Consider the following 18,926-nt stretch of genomic DNA (forward strand, 5'->3'; position numbering starts at 1 on the left):
CCGAGCCTGACACTGCTCCAAAAGTCCTTCCCAGGCCTGGGCTGAGGAGGCCTCAGCATCTCTGCTCCGGAGCTGGGGCTAGAGTTAGAGTAGCAGGTCCCCTGGACATTTGGATCAGAGCAAGACAGGGCAGGACCAATCCAGATGGCCTGTGAGAGAGAGGAGAACACAGAATACACCCAGAAGTGCCTGCCCCCCAGACTCTCCATCACATCTAGGTTGGGGTCCAGTTTTAAAAACCTGTCAGTAGGGGCTGGGGATTTACCTCAGTAGCATAAACGCCTGCCTTGCAAGCATGTGGTTGTGAGTTTAATCCCCGGTACCAATGAAAGAAAAGCCTGTCAGTTGTAGAACATACCCCTCTTTCCTTGAGGATCCCCCCTTTCCTTGGAAAACCCATATCCCATGTTTGGTGTTTCACATTCACTTTCTAGCTCCCTCTGGAGGTGGCCCTTCTCCCCCCTTGGAGGCTGGGTACCAGTGTTGGAGCTCCCACCCTCCCAGACCTCCTGGCACATCCCCTCCAGCTTGCCATCCTCCTGTCCCAGGCAGGTGGCATCTCTTGCTCCAGCCTCTGCTTTGGGAGGGTCAGGTGAAAGGTACAGTGGGCACCCACACCGTGGTCAGTTGATGTGATGGTGCCCTTGCGCACCAAGAGGACGAGAGGCGGTCACTACCACCCAACACCTCTGGGGAAATCCAAGGAGGAGATGTGGTGAGTGAAAGCCATGTGGCCTCTCACCTAGGGGCAACGGGGAGGGCATGCATGCCAGCCACCGACAGCAACAAGCCTCGAGCCGCAGGCGTCTCTATCTCTGGGCACGTCGCTCCTCCCCAGTGCCTTGGAGCCAGCTGACATGGACTGATTCCCCTGAAACCATGAGTCCAGTTAAAGCTCCCTTCCTGCCCTGGGCCATGAGTGCAAGCACCAAAAATGTTCCCAAAAAGCAACCTCATCCCAAGCCCAGCCCAGTGACCTTCCACCTAGAGAAGACAACCTGGTGCCCAGGGTCATCCGGTTCCAGTCCCCAGAGAACATCAAAATCTACAGATGCTCAAAATCCTTATATAAAATGGTGTGTGCAGTCAAGCACAGTGGCACACACACTGTGATCCCAGCACTCCAGGAGATGCGGCAGGGAGGTTCCAAGTTCAAGCCCAGTCTGGGCAATTTAGCAAGATCCTGTCTCAAACTAAAAGGTAAAAATGAGCCGGAGATGCAGCTCAGTGCAAAGGGCCTGGGTTCACTCCCCAATGCCAAAACACAAACAACAACAACAACAAAACCCAAACACTTCCTTCTGAGCTCTTTAAATCATCCCCAGGTGACACCTTATAATGCCTAACATAAGGCGAGTGCTATGTAACTAGTTGTTGTATTGATTTTTATTTGTATCATTTTTATTGTAGAATTATCTCTTTATTTTTTATTATCCTAGGGTATTTTTTCCCCCTCAAACATCTTCTCTCCACCATTGGTTGAATCTACAGAGGCAGAACCCAAGGGCCAACTGTATTCAGATGCAGGTACTGGAGCCAGGTAGACTCTGTTTCCCAGGGAGTCCAAAGTAAGACAGAAGGAAGGTGATCCCACAGTCCCCCTCTTCTCTCTCCACAGGCACAAATGCATCCCGTTTCTCTGCCATGTCTTGCTGGGGAGTAGTGGAGAGCATTTAGTCTCTGAGAGTTTCTGTTTGCTCGTTCTAGAAGCCAGGGTACATCTTGCTGGTTCCGGGTGCTGTGCAGTCTTGCTTTGTCTGGAGGAATTGGCTGGCTCAGGCTGCGGATGCAGTCTGGGGGTGATGGTTAATCTCAGGTGTCAACTTGTCCGGGTTTATGGGTTGTGGGAGACATCTCCAGTGACTCCCTTTGAATCCAGAACAATTGCTGTGACTTTGATTACTTGGAAACTCATTTCCTTATGCTGATGTGTAAAAGGCTGGCTAGGGTATTTCCTTCTCTCTTCAATTGGCGCTGAGCATTGCAAATAAGGCTAGCTGAGGTGCTAATGTGCGAAGTCTATAGCCGGCAGACAGCCCTGTTTCCTCACAGGGTCTTCTCCACAGTACAGGATTGAGCTAGAGAGATTAGAGCAAATAGCTCCGGGAATGTCAGCTGGGTAGAGCCTCATCATCAGAGGCTATGACTCTCCAGGGCACAAGAGTTTGCATATCAGAAACCAAAGCCCCCCAAAACAATTCCACTGCTACCATAATTGGGATATGTAAATTGATCCTTCTGCATATCTTTATCTCTGCAAATTACAGAGATGCCATTCTTGCACCTGGCCAGCCAGCTCAAGTTACTCAGCAATCCCTGAGCCACTCCTCTTTCTTCACAAGAGAATAAATGCTGGGAGAGGTCTAGGATTGAGGCCTTTGTCTGCATGTCCTCATGGGGATTGGATTTAGGACCCTTTGGCTGCCCTTAACTTGGAACATGTCTTGGTGTCTTTACTCTCCCCGTTGGTTGGATTGGTGATGGTAGATTGAATTAACCTGCTGGGGTTCCAATAACGTCTCAATGGAATTATACATATAACTTTTTGGATTGTGAGAAAAACTACAAAGAGGATTATAATACTTGGATGACTGAACTCGGTATTTGGGTTTACAATAATGGATGCCAGACATTTCTTCTGGGTGTTTCCAGGAGAGCCTGGCATCTGAATCAGTAGACTGAGTATGCCAATTAGGACAGAATTTGAACTTGATTGGCTTTGGGTGCTACCCAGGGAGCTAAAGGAGCACATTGGGTCAGTCGTGGGAGTGTGAGCTGGGGCACAATATCATACCTCACCCATCCTCTCTGCTACCTTTCCTCTGTTCTGTTTCCCAGTTACCAAAACTAAATACCAGGGCTGGGGATTTAGCTCAGCGGCATAAGCGCCGGCCTTACAAGCAGGCAGTCATGAGTTCGATCCCTGGTACCAATAAAAATGAAAAAGAAAAAAAAAAAAAAAAAAAACTAAATACCTTTGCTCCACTATGATGTTCCTGCCTTAGAGCTAGCTGACCATGGACTGATTCCCCTGAAACCATGAGCCACATTCAAGCTCCCCTCCTTTAAATCATGAGGGTCAAGTATTGTCTCCCAGCAATGCTAGAGCTGACCAGTACAATGAGTAAAGAGCTGGGCAGCCATCAGTGGGTTCATTGGGGCAGACAGAACAGAGGGGTGGCAGCAGGGCACCCCCTCTCTCTACTTGAGTTGAGTTCCCCATCTTCTGCTACCACTGACACTGGAAGATACCAAAACTCCTAGAGCCCTCAAACTCCAGCACTCTGTCCCCAAGCCCTCTCCCTGGATCTCACCTCCTGGGCTCCCTGGCTTTCAAGCCTTTGGACATAGACTGAGCCACACCATTGGCTTTCCAGGGCCTTCACCCCATCTGACACTCCCTGGCCTAACATTTACTTCTGACATAGGGAAAGCAGATGGCAGGTACCAAATCAAATTAATATGAGCTAACCAGGAAGGTAACTTGAGATTAGGGTCCCTGAAAAAAAAAATTAAGACTGAAGGAAACAATCAAGGGGGACAAAAGCCTTTCTTTATGAATTTGTACCGCTACAAGGAAAATTAACTTATTCTGAGTGCCCCTATCTTAGCCCATGCGTGCTGCTATAATGAAATACCCGAGACCAGGTGGTGTATAAAGAACATTAACTTCTCACCGTATTGTGAGCAGCTGAGGGGGAAGGATCACGCATTTGAGTCTAGCTCAGTAAGACTCTGACTTAAAATGAATTTTTTAAAAAGGTCCTAAACTTACTTACTTTGAAATAAGTTCTTTTATGACTCAGTCCCCGCAAAGGCCCTCGCTCCAAATGTGACAGCACTGGCGGGGTGCATTCCTTGGTGGTGGGGGATTGGCAGAGGACACCACCACTCGAGCCATCACAGACCTCAAGGGATGACACTGAGATGGACACTGTAGGAAGCCCAAAGCGGAGTCTCAGCCTTAACTGTCTCAAGGAGGCCTGAGTGACCACGGAAAGCCCCCAGGCCTCCGTACCTGGAGAGTGACAAACACGGCCGATGCAGATACCAAGTGATACAAAGGCCTCAAGGATGGGGCCGAGACTTCCTGGGTCCCCCATGCACGGAGAAGCCAGCAGAGTAGGTCCGTGCATCTGATCTTCGATAATATGCACTGTGCACTTGTACCAGGCCACTCAGGAGGCCTCGAAGAAGGCAGGAAGGGAGCCAGGCAGCCTCAGTCCCCTGCGGTCAGTGAGTAACAGGACCTCTTGCAGGAAGCAGCCTGCCCACAGGCTGGTCCTCAAGCCTGCTCTCTGGGGTACCTCACCCACAACCCCTGTACCCCACCACTCCAAAGAGCTTATGAAACATTGTCTAGCTACAAAGGAAGTCTGGGAAATTGCTTTTTTTTTTTTCTGCACTGCAGTTTGGAGTTCAATCTAATGTCCCAATGACAATGTAGGGCCTCTGACTCTAAAATTCATAGATCTGCTCCCACCCATCGCTCCCTGTAAATGAGGCTGGCTGGACCAAATCAGATGGGTAGTCCCCCTTCTTCACTCTGTGGGTGACCGCCAGAGGTATCCTCCTGTCCCGTCACCAGAAACTGCCTTCCCCAGCTGGACTCTCCTGCAGACCCCTAGAGTTAGCTTGGAGGACACCATCCAGTGACCAAGTTTCTGAGATGACTCCAGGCCCTCCAAGACCCCAAGTCCTGGAAGCTGTCCTGCTGAGGCCTCAAAGATGCAGAAAATTGGCTCCTCACGCTACTCTGCCGGTCAAGATCAGAGTTCCCTGGTTGTGGCACAGCACTTGGCCACTATGTGAGTTGTGGCAAGCTTACAGTGATGCAAACAACTCGCATCCACACACTACAGTACGAATGGTGCCCAGTGGATCCAACCGAACGCAACAGACCACTGTGCACACTGACCAGGTGAGTCTGTTTGTAGACTGACTCTGCATTCCCAATGTTGATGCCCTGGTCCTGCCTTTGAACCTCACACCAGCATGCCAGTGCCTTCATCAAGGAGTTAAATTTTTGACACGTATTCAATTTCAATTCCTATGACCATCTTGATCTTACCTTTTGTCAAAATTGTCCTTTAAAAAGGATGGATCTCTAGCTGGATAAGATTTGAAGACAGAATTATCAGGCTCTGTCCAAGTACCTCCTTACCTTCCCCTAGCCCCTCTGTCCAGGCCTTAGACATTCACCCTGTGGCTAAGTCCAAAGTGCCCCAGGGTTCTCTGTCTGTGAGGATTATCACTTGCTGAGAGACCCTCCCTCAGGTAGCCTACCACTTGCTGCTGCAGCCTGTCTCTGCCCTGACTCCAGGTCTTTATCCCGTCACCATAAGACCTGGTGATTCCACTTCCGGATTACACCCAGGAGGAGAGAATGTGTTGCATTCAAACTGAAATTCGAGCCAGGCTCTGTGCTGGACCCAAGTTAGATGTGGCTCCTTGGGCTCAGAGAGCTCAGTCCAATGGCTGAATCAAACATGAAGCAAGTGCACACTGAGCCCACAACAGCATGCTATAAAGATCTATCAAGAAGGACTGGGGATTTAGCTCAGCAGCATAAGCACCTGCCTTGCAAGCAGGCAGTCATGAGTTCAACCCCCGGTACCGGAAAAAAGAAAGCTCTATAAAGAAAAAAAACAAATTATTAAAAAAAAATAACAGTGAGCAACAGATCCTTTTTAAGACAATTACAGAAAATTAAGTCTGGCCTAAATACCAGAGCATGTTAAGCAATTGTTGCAGGGGGCAGTGAGACACTGAGAGTTTGTGTTTTCGAGGTCCCACACACTAGGGATTCACGAGCTGATATCTACAGATTTAGTGATAGCAGGTCTTCATTTTCTTTAAAGTATACAAGCCCAAATTTGGGAAATTAAAAGACAGGATTTTAGGTATTTTTGAAGCTGATGGCATGTCCAGTGGGGTTTACTATTCCGCCGCTGTTTGTGTGTGTTTGGTAATTTCTTTAATAAAAAGTTTTGTAGAAAAATGAAAACAATTTTGCCCACCGATGTTCACGGCAGCGTTGGTCACACACCCGAAAGGTAGGAAGAGCACCAAAGTCCATCCACTGACATGCGGAGACACAAAGGTGGCTGGCAAGGAGGGACAGCAGGAAGTTCAGACCCAGGCTGTAAAGCGCTGAGCCCTGAGGTGAAGAGAGCAGGGTACAGAGGCCACATGTCACGTGCTCCTATTCATAGGAAGGGTCCGGAGAGACAAAGGGCAGATTAGCGGTTTCTTAGGGTCAAGGGAGAGGGGATGGGCCAGGGGAGACAGAAAAGGCTGCAAAGTGTCTTTCTGGGGAATGGACATGCCCTGGTGCTGATGAGTGGTGGCCAACATGTAAAGCCCAATGAAGCAGACTGTGGCTCCCCAAGCCCGACTGCTCCCTACAACCCCCACATGCTGCTTCCTCTGCGTGGGTCTCTGGCTCTCTTTGTGGAGCCAAATTCCCTCTTTTTGTAAGAATACTAGTCACACCAGTGTGGGATCACCCCAGTTGGGTCGTTTTAACTTATGTACCTCTTCGAAGATCCTGTCTCCCAATATAGTCACAGGCCGAGGGAACTGGAGGGCAGAGCCTCATGGTGAGGTACACAGATTACACCTCAACACAACTACTTAAAAATAAGTGAAGGATGTCTACAGCTTTTCCAAAAGGGGGATCCTGTTTCTCTCCGAGGATGACCATACTTTAAGCACCCCCTTATTTCTCCAGCTCACTGTTCCATCTGCCCCCACTCTCAAGAGCACATGAACTCCTCCTCTCCAGGGGTCATAGCCCCACAAGACAACAGAAATCCCTGTAACCACCCACAAGGGAACAGCTCCATCCATATCTCTGAGCTCTGTGAAGCCTTCCACAGCTCCCACCCAGTCTCAGGGCCCTGTCGCCAGGGCAGGCTTCAGCCCTGATCCCAGGCAGCCCAGGTGCACCTCACACAGGCCGGAAGCCTGGCCTAAGTGGGAGCACAGAAGCTGGGGTAGGCTGGGGCTTGTGCTCGACTGCAGCATCCCAAGGGTCCCAGAGGTACGACCTGAACACAGGATAGGGACAAGGGTACTCTTGACAGACTGTGGGCAGGGCTCCGCTTCTCTGCCAAGCAATCTCACTCAGCAGGCTGCTCGCAGGAGCCTGCAGCCCCTGTTCACACGCCAGGATGGCAGTGACCTGGGGGATTTGGGCTGCCTCCCCTCCTGCTATGAATCGCCCTTCTGTGCACTGATCTTGGGATTGGCTCTGGATAGTAACTAATTAGTGTAAATCCAGTGATGCGGAGGTTACCTGTTAGGAGGCTGCTGTTGACATTAGATCATTAGAGGTGATGAAAACCTTCCCAAGAGCTCCCCGGGTCTCAGTTCCAGCTTCCCCTACAAGTCTGGTCTCATAGCCTGGGAAGCATAATGGGGTGAGAGTCTGGTGAATTTGGGGTGGTACCTGCCATTTGGTCCCCACAGGTTGACCTACGGGCTCTAATGCAAGGTCTGGACCAGAGGAATCCTGGCCAGGACCACAAAGATGGGAGATGCAGACCCAATTTTGATGGCCTCTGGGGTCCAGGGGACTGAGGGGCCCCAAGCTAAAACTCATTCACTACAGGGCAGGATTCTGAAAAAAGGGCTGGGGCCAGGTCAGTAAGAGGCAGGGTGCCCCCTTGGCACTGTGCTGGGGTCTCTGGAAACCTACTTCATTCATTCATCCATCCTCCAAATTCTCTCCTAAGCATTAAAGCCAGACACATCTGTATGCTCAGGGCTCAGCAGGGCTGGCAGTTTTGCCTTCTGAGTTTATCCAGATCAGCCAGCTCCTCCTCTTCCCGTGATGTTAATCTTGACGTGTCGACTTCATTGGATGAAAGACTGTCTAGCAGATTAGTGGTGCACACTGCCACATGTATCCTGGGGTACCGCAGACCTCCCTCCTCCTCCTCTTGGGTGCTGCTCTCTGCTCTGCTTCCTGGCTGCCCTGAGTGGCACAGCTTTGCTCCATGGTGCCTTTCACCATGACATTCACGCCTTGGAGCCTGTTAGCTGTGGACTGAATCTTTACAGGGCAAGGAGAATGAACCTCTCCTCCTTGAAGCTGTGGGTAGTATGACATCCAGCATGGACAAGCCAACTAGTGCATCACCCAAGCCATGACTGAGGTTCAAGACAACCAGATACTATGATCTCTACCCTGCCCTCTGCACAGCCCCATGGTGTCCCTAGCCACTGCCCCACTGTGCCCACACATGGCCATCTCCAGGGCAGCAACCTCCTGACTCCTGCAGACCCCTCTGCTGGCTCCCAATGCCCTCACAGCTGTCCCCCACCTGCCTGGCACCTTCTGCCTGCCAGCACTGAACTTGTGGTCTCCTCTTCTGGACCCTTTTCCCAGAGCATCTGCCCTGCTCTCTCCTTGCCTTTCCTGCCCACGCTGTCCACACTGTCTACGTGGGTTGGTGGACTTTCTTTCCATGAAAGGCCAGATGGTAAATATTTTCAGCTCTGCAGCTTGAGCAGTCTGTGGCAAGTCTTCAGCTCAAAAGTGGTTGGTTACAGCTTAACCAGAGAAGCAGGGCTACATCCCTAGTTAAACTTTATAAACACAGATTCTGATGGACAACAGCTTGTTCATGGCTGACCTCAAAACAATTTTTGCCGTTCACGTACCTGTCCCAGCTTCATTGTTGTTGGGAGCAGTCAATGCCAGGTGACGCTGTGGAGATCTCTCTCCTAGTGACACATGTGCTCTATGAATACGAGGGTTCTGCCTAGTTTGCTCATTATTGTAAACCTGAGACAATGCCTGCAGATAATAGTCCTAAGTGTATTAAAAATAGACAAATAAATGAAAAGGTCACCGGCTCTTAAATATTTAATGAAAGTAACAGAACATCATAGCCAACACACATCAAGTGTTTTCTGCCAAGCCAATCAGGAAACAGAGCCATGCAGATGGCAGAGCTTAAGACCCAAGGGCTCAAGCAGTGGAACCAACGGGCCCATGCCTGTGTCTTCACTACTATGAAGCAGACTGAGATCTTGAGCACGGCCCCAGCCTGACTTCCTCTCTCGCACCTCCATAGCCCCCTTACCGTGTGCCCTTGGCCGGACTCTCCAGCTTGGTCCCTGGGTGGCCGTGGCCCAGTGACCTCACAGATGCTCGGATGCTTCTCTCTGCGACGCATCCCCAAAAGGCCAACCGAGTGGTCCCCACTGCTTATCTGTCCTAGAGCGCCAGGGCCAGTCTCTGACTGCCAGTTGCCCCCAGAAAATCACAAGGGCTCCCACTCAAGAACAGAAAGCAGTGTAACAGCTTTTATGGCAAATTTGCCTCCACAATGAAATTGAAGTTTTGATCTGAACCAAGATTTGCTGCAAAGGGGAGTTGTGCAAAGGCATGGACCTCTGATATCCTGGTGAGAAAATCTGTCATTTCCCTGCTGCCACCTGGTCTTATCTGTCTCTGCCTTGTGACTCAAAAGCCAGCCTGTGGTCCCCATGGTATTCATGAAGATGCCCCATGCTTTGCCTGACGCTGAGGCCAGGTCACACGGCAAGCGCCAGGGAGCCGATGTGCTTTGACATCTGCAGACCCAGGCGCTTGCCTCTTGGTTTCTCTGCACAGAGACAAGGAAGGACAGGTGGGGGCCGCACAGCCTTCAGTCTAAGCTGGGAGACCTGGGACTCACAAGAAAGGCCTTATTTGGAAGGGAAACTCTTCCAAGTCCCAGCATCATGAGTCAAGCAGCAGGAATGCTTGTGACATTTTATAACAAATAATAACAATCCCTTACCTCTGTGGGCTTCTTAATAGTCTGTCATATTAGCTCATTTGACCTGTACAGACCTGTGGGTGGGCCGGTCCCAGGTTTGCTCCATGAGGTACACAGAGCTCAGACAGCCTTGCCCAAAGTCATAGGGGGAGGGCGCAGCTGGAGGGAGCCTGGACCTGGCTCTGGCCTCCAATCAGAGCCCTCAGACACAGCCTGCCCACCTGTCTGAGACACCAACAAGGGCTCAGGTGACACTTTACCAGTAGACAAGCCGAGAGTCCCCTGCTAAATGGGATGCAGGAGAACCAAATGAGTAAGATGTGGCTGTGAATTCTTCAGGCTGGGAGGGAACTTTCCCAGAGCCGTCTGAGCCAGGCATGGTGCACACACACACCTCCAGCTTGGGAGGCTGAGTCAAGAGGATTGCAAGTTCAACATGTTCAAGATCAGGCTGGGAAACTTAGCAAGATCCTATCTCAAAATAAAAAATGGACTTCCAGGAGAACATGGAGGATAGATAGCAGCAGCCTCAGAGGCTCTCTTAAAATCCAGGAATGGTGCCGGGCAAGAAATCCTAAGCAAGGGGAGATATACCCTGCCGACCCAGGAATGAACTAAACTAAGAGAAACCAACTGGAAACGCAATCCCGGTGATACAGCAGGAACAGATAAGGTCTCAGTGTGGAAGCTGGACCCCGCACCACTGGAAGCTGTGATTTGAATTTCCTGCAGTCGCTGCTGCATCCCAATCAGCGCAGCAAGGAGAGAGGCACGAAAGCTCTGAGAGTGGGAAGCGGTGAATGGAGTTGAGAGCGAGACTGGCAGGAAGCCCTGCATCGACCTGCGGTGAATGAGCGGATTGGGGACCCTTCCATAGAGTAGGAGGCTTCAGCAAAGGACATACTGGAACCAGGCAGACTACCCGGAACAGGTTGCTGCAGTGACTTCAGTGACATATTCCCCTCTCAAGTGGGATTGGTGGGAAGCGCCTGGCCTGTGTGATGCTGCTGACTAAGACCCAGTAGGCTAGTCCAAACCAGGTCCCTGAACCTGGAGGTGCACCCTAGCAGTGAAGCCTTCGGTAGGTTGACCTAGAGGGGCAGGCCAAGCATAGGCTGCCCAGGCCTCTGTCTCCCTAGTGCACTGCAAAGGGTGGGAACACCTAGCCGGTGCAATTCAAACTGTAACCGACAAAGAAAGAAACTGGGCCTCCTATATTTGCTTGTATAAAAGGAACAAAAAATATGGGAAGAGGGAGGAACAAGAAAGGGTCCTCGGCCCCCAATCCTGAGAAACATGCAGTATCAGACACGGCACCAATAGACATAAAGCGCTATCTCCAGAGCCTCATAGACGAGTTCAGGAATGAAGTTATTAACGACCTGAAGCAAGATATAAGTAGAATAGTTAGAGAAATGCTAAGCACTGCCCAAGAAAAAACAGATGGTGGAATGGAAGAGCAGAAAAAAAGGGGAGAATTGTTTGATGGAGAAAATAGAGAAAACAGAATACGTGAAGCAGGTTCAAAGAGATTACCAGGAAACTAAAAACTATCGAAAACTGGCATAACAGCTTGAAAGAAACTAAGGATAGATTATCTGAACTGGAGGGCAGATTTGTAATATGGGAGCATGAAATGAAAAAACTTCTTAAAAATAACAAAAAACCCAAACAGCAATAATACAAAGGCTAGAAGATGCTAAGAGGATCTGTAACTTAAGAATTAACATAAAAGAAGAAGTAGGGACACAAACAAATGGACTACAAAAGCTATTCACAGAAATAATCCAAGAGAATTTCCCTAACTTAGCAAAAGGTAAAGATACTCAGATGTATGCAGCATACAGGACCCCAGCCATCTACAACACAAACAGAGCTACACCCAGGCATATAATAATCAAAATTCCAGAAATCCAATATAAGAACAGAATATTAAAAGCCGTCAGAGACAAGAAACAGATCACTTACAAGGGAACACCCATCAGAATTACAGCAGACTTCTCGGCACAAACCATCAAATCATGAAGAGTGTGGGGGGAAATAATTTAAGCTTTGAAACATAATAACCTGCAGCCAAGATTGATATATCCTGCACAACTATCCCTGGAAATTGATGGAAAAACAAGGTGCTTCCAGGATAAAGAGGAACTAGGGGAATGTGCAACCACCAATTCAACTTTACAGAAATACTGCAGGATATTCTAAAAAAGGAAAATACCAAGATTCCAGAAATAGTGGCAAGAGAGGCCACCATGAACGGAGCAGAAAGCGAAATGAAGAAGACAAATTGACAACAAACAACAGAAAAAGAGCTCAACAGAAATGAGGCAGAGAAGATCGGATGGTAGGAACAGCTATTTTGGAGAAAACAAGACATCATAATAGCTAGTGCTGATTTAGTATCATTTTGTTTTGAAGTACTATCAAACTTGTATTCTTCTGTCTCCATCGGTCTTAAAAGGTTGCATCTTATTGGATTTTATTATATATGATAATATAAGTAAAAACTTTTATAGACAAGGAGATTATACAGAAACCATTGTTCATTTTCTGTTAATGGGTTCTAAATACCCTGTAATAATGTCATTCTCTTGAATGGTTTTATAGTGTCTTGATATGTTTGGTGCTACAGTATACGAAGTTATACTCAAAGAGTTCAAGGAAAGACACACTATGGTAACTATTTTTATGTCAGGATATCTTGTGGTGAAACACTATTGTGCTTAAATGGTTATGATTTGACCTGCGCTGGTCTGTTGTTATGCCCTCTTTTATCTCAATCCCCCCCCCCTTTTTTTAAATTATTTACTTTTTTCTTTTTATCTTCTTAATTAAGGGATAAATAAATAAAAAATAGCAGGATACATTATAGTAACCTACTTTGATTTCCTATTAACTTGATTTGAAACCCTGTATTGCCCTCACCATCTTGTTTTGACTGATTTTCCCCTATTCTGCTTTGCTTGATAGTACCAAGTTCGAAAGTATAGGCAAAACTGTGAAGACAATAAGATTCATTATGATGCCCATTCCGGTTGACTATTATCTTCTTTTAAAGTCCTGTAATGTCTCCAATGCTTTGGTTTTATTCTTTACTGTTTTGTTCAATTTTATTATAACTGGAAATTCTTCTTAAAATAGCAAGAGGCAGTATGGTAACCATTGTTGATCACCTTGTATTTTGTTTTTACATTATCTATTATGTCCATCCTTTTGATTTGACTGACTCTGTTCTGATATGTTGCATTTGGTTTTACTCTCTTCAAAAAAAGTAGTAAGAACTGTGGGAGTAATAAAACCCAAAATGTGTAATTGTCATTGTACAAAAGAAAAAAAAAGAAAAGAAAGTGCTCTAAAGGTTATAACTGCATATATGTTTAAGTGTATAAGATAGATAACCATATTACTGAGTGTTTTTTTGGATCATTGAACAAAACTGTTTGCACTCTGTTTGAAAGTCCACTTTATATGCTTCAATTTTGTAACTTGAACAACTATTTCTAAGATGAGAATATGTAATCTATTAACTAGTGATTTCTTAAATTTATTTTTTAAATTTTGTATTACTTGTACCCTTTTTCTGTTTTTTTCTTTTTTTCCTTAAATAAAAAAAAAATAGAGAAAAAGGAAAAAAAAATGGAAGAGGGCGAGATGTAACTTCAGGAGACCATTCCCAGGTTCAGTCCCCAGTATGAGAGAGAGAAAGAGGGAGAGGGGAGAGAGGGAGACAGACCGGCTTTCAGACTGATGTGCACTATTCCTTGATGACATCTTAATTTACTTAGCAGTGGCTGCAGTGGCAACAATGTCACTGCAACCTCAAAGAACACGAAACTCTTATCTCATGGTTTCTGTGGGTCAGAAGGGGTCCGATGGGACCCAGCTGGGGTACAGCTGCTATCTCAGCTGAGAGCTGTGATCAAGGTCAGGGCTTTGATCAAAGTCGGGACTCAAGCTTATCTGAGGCCCTGCCCAGGCAGGACCTGCTTCCAGCCCACATGGTGGTCAGCAATGTTCATTCTGTTGCTCACGGCTTGTGGCACTCAGGGCCTCAATTTCTCAGTGGCTGTTGACCAGAGGCTACCTTCTGCTCCTTGCTCAATGAGGCCAGACCATCAAAGCCAGAAAAAGAGGAATCTGGGCAAGACAGATGTCTTGGTCTTGGTAATCACTGAAGTAACATCACCTTTGCTGTGCTGTGTTAGTTAAAATCCCAGATACTGTCATTTGATGCTATAGCATCAATGCCATTTGTCCCCTGAAGATTCATGTGTGCAGGTCATGGGACTTTAAGAAGTGGATCTTAAAGACAGGTAATTGGGCACACACTTGGCACTTTGAGAGGCTCTGGCCCAACCTTACAAAAATCGGTTTGCCCTTATAGGGCTGCTAAGTGACAGGAGGGTATCAGGAGACAAAGTCCTGACTCCTAGGGTCTCTCTGCCTCTTTATCTCTCTCTGCATTGCACTTGAGCCAAGGACACCAGATAGGCCTGGACCCCGTGTCCTGGGAGTTTGCAAACCCAAGACTATTTCTCCACTTTCCATGGGCTGCTTGGCTCTTGGGCTAAGCAGCCCAGCTGCGGTGTCCTCAGGATGAAAGGAGATGCACAAGGGTTTCCATGGGCCATGCCGGGCACCTGAAGGCTTTGCTGCCTGCTTTGACTGCGGGTTACTTTGGTCCTTCCCTGCACTTCAGAATGTAGTGAATCCCAGCAGGAACAAACCCACTCTAGGAGCTTGCTGGGTTGCCAGGTTCCTGATGATCAAATTCATCTCCGAGCTTCCTTGAGGGAGTTCTGAGTTCTTTGAGGGTGGGGAGATATCCACAGTGGCAACCCAGGCCTGACCGGGGGATACCCCGCACAACGCCGAGCGGGTGGTTGAGTATAAGGACAAGGAGTTTGGTTCAGATCCAGGTAGAACCCACTGGAACCCAGCAAGCAGGGAAGCGGAAAGTCTCTGGTTCAGATCCAGGTAGAACCCACTGGAACCCAGCAAGCGGGGAAGCGGAAAGTCTCTCGGGCTCCAGGAGGCCCTGATGCAGGCTGCTCCAACCCTGGAACTGAGGCTGGAAACCTCCGCCATCAGCCCAGATGCTTTCATCCTGCTGTCCCGCCTTCGAGGGACCCTCTGCCATCAGCTGTCTCCTGTTTCCTGTGCCTGCAACTTCTCCCTCCCGCAACTCCCACGTGATGAGCGTGCAGTAAGCACTCAGTGGAATAATGATTGTCACCTCACCCTGCCCTGCACGTGTGAACGTGCTCAAGGTTCCAGCACCTAAAAAAATTAAACCCTTGAAAATGTGTCAAATTGCTGGCTCCTGGTAACTTACGTCTGTCTTTGGATTTTTACATTCAGCTTCTTCCATGAGCACATAGTTGAAAGGATTATAATTAATAGCAGCTGCCATTCCTTGGGCAGGGAGGGACTGTGGGCTGAGAGGTGGGCTGAAGGTCTTTCATGCCCACTTACCTCTGCCCGTGTATAGTGACCAGCTGTCCCTGTTTGGGTCACATAACCTTTATTACTAAAGTTAGGACTGTTAGCCACCGTTTCATGGGAACACGCAACTGTGTCTCCCATTTGACACTGAGGAAACCGAGCCTTCACACAGTTCCTATCACTTCCCCTCAGAATCTGATCACAAAGATGGGCTAAGGCTGCAGCTAGACGTTTCCCCCGAAAAGACGCACGAGAGACCAAGAAGCACATGCAAAGATGCTCACCATCATTAGTCACTGGGGAGATGAAACCAAAACCACACGGAGAGCTGTGTCACACCTTCTAGCAGAGCTAACACTTAAAACAACAGTGACAGCAGCACAAAACCTCAAATGCAGGCGAGCATGCAGATAAATTAGGACACTTGTACATCGCTGGTGGAGACACAAATGTTTCGGCTACTCTGGAAAACAGTTTGGCGACTCCTCAAAGAGTTCATCATAGAATCCCCATGCAGCCTAGGGTTTGTACTCCTAGGAATATTCTCAAAATATTCTCAGAGTCAGGTACCCCTGGGAGCTCAGTCCTCCCGCTCTGGCTCCTCTGCTCAGTGTATCTAGGGGAAGCTGTGTTTCAGTTTGCATTTCTGTAATGACTAGCAGGGCTGAGCATCCTCTTCCACAGTTGTCATCTGTCTCTTCCACAGCGACGCTGTGGTTACTTACATGTTCCAGGCACTAAACCAAGACAGTGATGTGGCTGTGGCTATAGGTTGCAAGTGTCCTCTCAGGCTCCAAGGAGGTGGCTTTTCTCCTAGATTCTGTTGGTGCAATGAATCACACATGGGTATGATTTCGATTCTTAGCCCAGTTCCTGGAGTACACGCAGCTTGGCTATGAAGGCTTCTTAACTCCTGCTGCTGAGTCTGATTTGCTAATGTTTGGTTTGGTACTGCCAGATCCATGTTCAGGAGCAAGTCTCCTCTCTGCACAAGTCTGTGTGAAGTTCGGGTATCAAAGTTAGACTGCCTTGTGGAAGTAGTTTTTAAAAATCCCTCTTTTTCTGTTCCCTGTAATGCTGAGTACAAGATTGGCCTGTGGATGCCTTGTGAATGTGGTGACTACCTCCACACTTGCTCACTTTTGGGGGGTCCTGTGTCTGAGGCCACTTCTGCCTCCCCACTGGACAGGAGCATGGAGTAATTGTTCATGAAGTCAGGGGTCTCACATGAGAAACGTCCCCCAAATAGGCTTGACCAGAGCTGCACCAGGGACTCCTCCCCCGGCTTCTCCTGCGACTCCGTCCTTCTCAGTTGCTCTCTCTACTACCAGGACACTCTCCTTGCCACACCTTTCCGTGCCCTCCTGTTTTCCTCCTATTCCTCCATGCCCCTCCTCCTCTTTGAAGTCTGTGCCGAGACCCCCAACCCCCAGACAGGTGCACTGAGACAAGCGGCATGGTCTTTAGGGCTGCAGGAGGAGCGAAATCCTCGGCAGAGCTCGTAACTCTGCTAGCCGGCCAGCTGACTGACCCTGGGCAGCCTGTATTTAATCAGAGCAAGCAAGGAGCTGAGTGGATAAGGGAGAAAACCTGAGCGGGATCTTGGGAGGGGTTCAAGGACCCCTCAGAGCAACAGACGATGCTAATTAAGGAAAACTATCCAGAAAGTCTCTAGGAGGCCTCAGCTGTAGCCTGTCTTGCCCCCTGAGACGTCTCCTCATTCTCAGTTCAATCAGGCCCAGGCCACGCCACAGCCCTGCATGTGTACTCAGCTTCAATGTTCTCCAACACTCTTCTGTCCCTATTTCTCTCTCTGTGTCTGCTGGGTCTGTCCATATACCCTTCCCCAAAGCCCTCCTCCATGTACATGCAAGCGTGTGTGCATATGCGTGTGTGTACACATCCAGGCCTGCCGATGTCTGACACAAACCCAGCTCTTGGGTCTCCAGAATGCCAGGGGGAGTGACAGAAGGTGGGTGGCTGTGAGTGGGAAGAAAACCTGTGAAAGGGCCTCTCCCAGACCTTCCTGCCCAGTTCAAGGGCTATAAGGATGACCAGGGGCCCAGTGGAAGGCTTTTCTGTCCTTTAACCTCAGGACCTCCCTCTGGCTTCTGTTGTCCTCTGTCCCCTGCAGCTGCCTATCTGTGGCAAGACCACAGCTGAGTCCAAGCAGAGAGGCTGACAAAGAGGAGACTGACAGAGAGGAGAAGGAGTCCCTGGTGAGAAGGGCCTGGGCGAGGGACTGCCTTCCTCTTCTGCTGGCCAGTGCCCCAGCCCAGGACGTTCAGCCCTACAAGAACAGTCAGTGCAAAGAAGCCCAGCCAACCCACGATGGCATCAGCTGAGCTCTGGCCCAGTGCGATGGCTTCCCTTTAGACCCTGTTGGCCTCCCTGAAGAAGGACAGGATCCCTCTGGTGACAAGGACCATCCCTGCCCACTCCGGGATCTACAGCTCAGTAGGGTCTGGGATAGCAGGGATTCCCAGGGACCTCCAGGGCTACAGGGGTATGGGACACACTCCTTGCTGTCCTGAAAAGAGATCTCTGTGGGCTCCCCCTAAGCCTCTCTGGGATGCCCAGAGAAAGCTGTGCCCATCACTACTCATTGCAATACCAAGAATGGTAGTGGTGACCCTAAGAATTCTCTGCTGGATGGACCAACAGCTGCCTTAAGGAATCACTGCGGGAGAGGCATATTCTTAGACTGAAAACTCTCCAGGCTGTGGCCACTGTGAAGTGACCAAGGGACAAACCCCACATCCCTAAGCTGTGATAGTGACCTCACAGCACCTCTGCAAGGAGGCCTCTAGTGAGTCGCCAGTAAATGGAAGGACTTCCTGTCCTGGGATTACTGGGCTGTGTGTCCCAGAGCCCAGGGAACCTGTCCTGGTCAGAGTCTCATTAGCAGAGGAGTTGTGCTCGGGATCCCCACGGCCAACTGACTTTCCTGCTCCCAGGAGCACCCCTCTTCTGCCTGAGCCTACAGACCTGCTTTCACAACACATCCCATTTAGAGTTTGCCGGTGCAGTGGAAAACACACTTGGGGAGGCGTACCTGCCCCCAGTGCCGAAATGGGCACCACCTAAGCCCAGTTACCGGGTGCCTGTGGCCAAGGGTGGCATCACATTGATTTGACATGGGTTGGCACAGGGAAGTTCCTGGGTAGGAGCCAGCATCGTAGTTGGGCTGCCTATTCCTCTTACCTGCTACCTGTCCCATCCTATGAGTTGTAAGTGGAGGACCTGGCTGAGTTTGAAAGAGGGAAGGCTTTAGAAACACAAAGGTCTTCCAAGAAGAGTGGAAGGATTCTGTCCCAGGCTCCCTAGGGGAAAGCCAGGGAGAGGAAGTGGCACCAGGGGGAACAGGTTCAAGTCTGGTGTCAGGAACCTGCCAGCAGCCAGGAACACTGACGTGTATTCCACGCAGTATATCCAAGTGGCTTGGGCAGGAACTCTGTTTGGGGGCCCTAGAGCCATGAGGCCAAGGCAGTAGAGGGTAAAGGTGGCAGGAGCAGGTCTCAGGAGGCAGTGTCCGGGAGCACCAGGCTGCACGATGCAGTGGACGGTAAGGAAGCTGCCCCAGGCTTCGCTGCACGAGCGCACAGCAGCCTAACAGTTTGTCATCAGTGAATTCAGGGGAACTTTGCAGAGAAGGGGCCTGTCTTAACTGGTCCCCTCATTGCTGCAACAACAAACCCAGCACCT

General features: G+C 49.2%; 1 protein-coding gene across 26 annotated transcripts in view; it reads right to left on the minus strand.

Annotated features, from left to right (window-relative positions):
- Positions 1–1,369: 1,369 nt before the first annotated feature.
- Positions 1,370–18,926, minus strand: part of LOC134474349 (uncharacterized) — a 33,844-nt gene continuing 16,287 nt past the window's right edge. For 22 of the 26 annotated variants that reach the window (XR_010045177.1, XR_010045174.1, XR_010045164.1 and 19 more), the window contains 3 exons: positions 8,671–18,924; positions 7,301–7,407; positions 1,370–6,205 (listed from right to left, as the gene is read on the minus strand). The gene's annotated coding sequence lies outside the window, so the exon portion shown is untranslated. The remainder of the gene's footprint in view (positions 6,206–7,300; positions 7,408–8,670; positions 18,925–18,926) is intronic. The other 4 variants (XR_010045178.1, XR_010045162.1, XR_010045157.1 and 1 more) reach the window with 3 other exon arrangements.

Source organism: Cavia porcellus, unplaced genomic scaffold (genome assembly GCF_034190915.1).
Source record: "Cavia porcellus strain 051 isolate PalLab524CR breed Dunkin Hartley unplaced genomic scaffold, mCavPor4.1 scaffold_32, whole genome shotgun sequence".
NCBI classification, from domain to species: domain Eukaryota; kingdom Metazoa; phylum Chordata; class Mammalia; order Rodentia; family Caviidae; genus Cavia; species Cavia porcellus.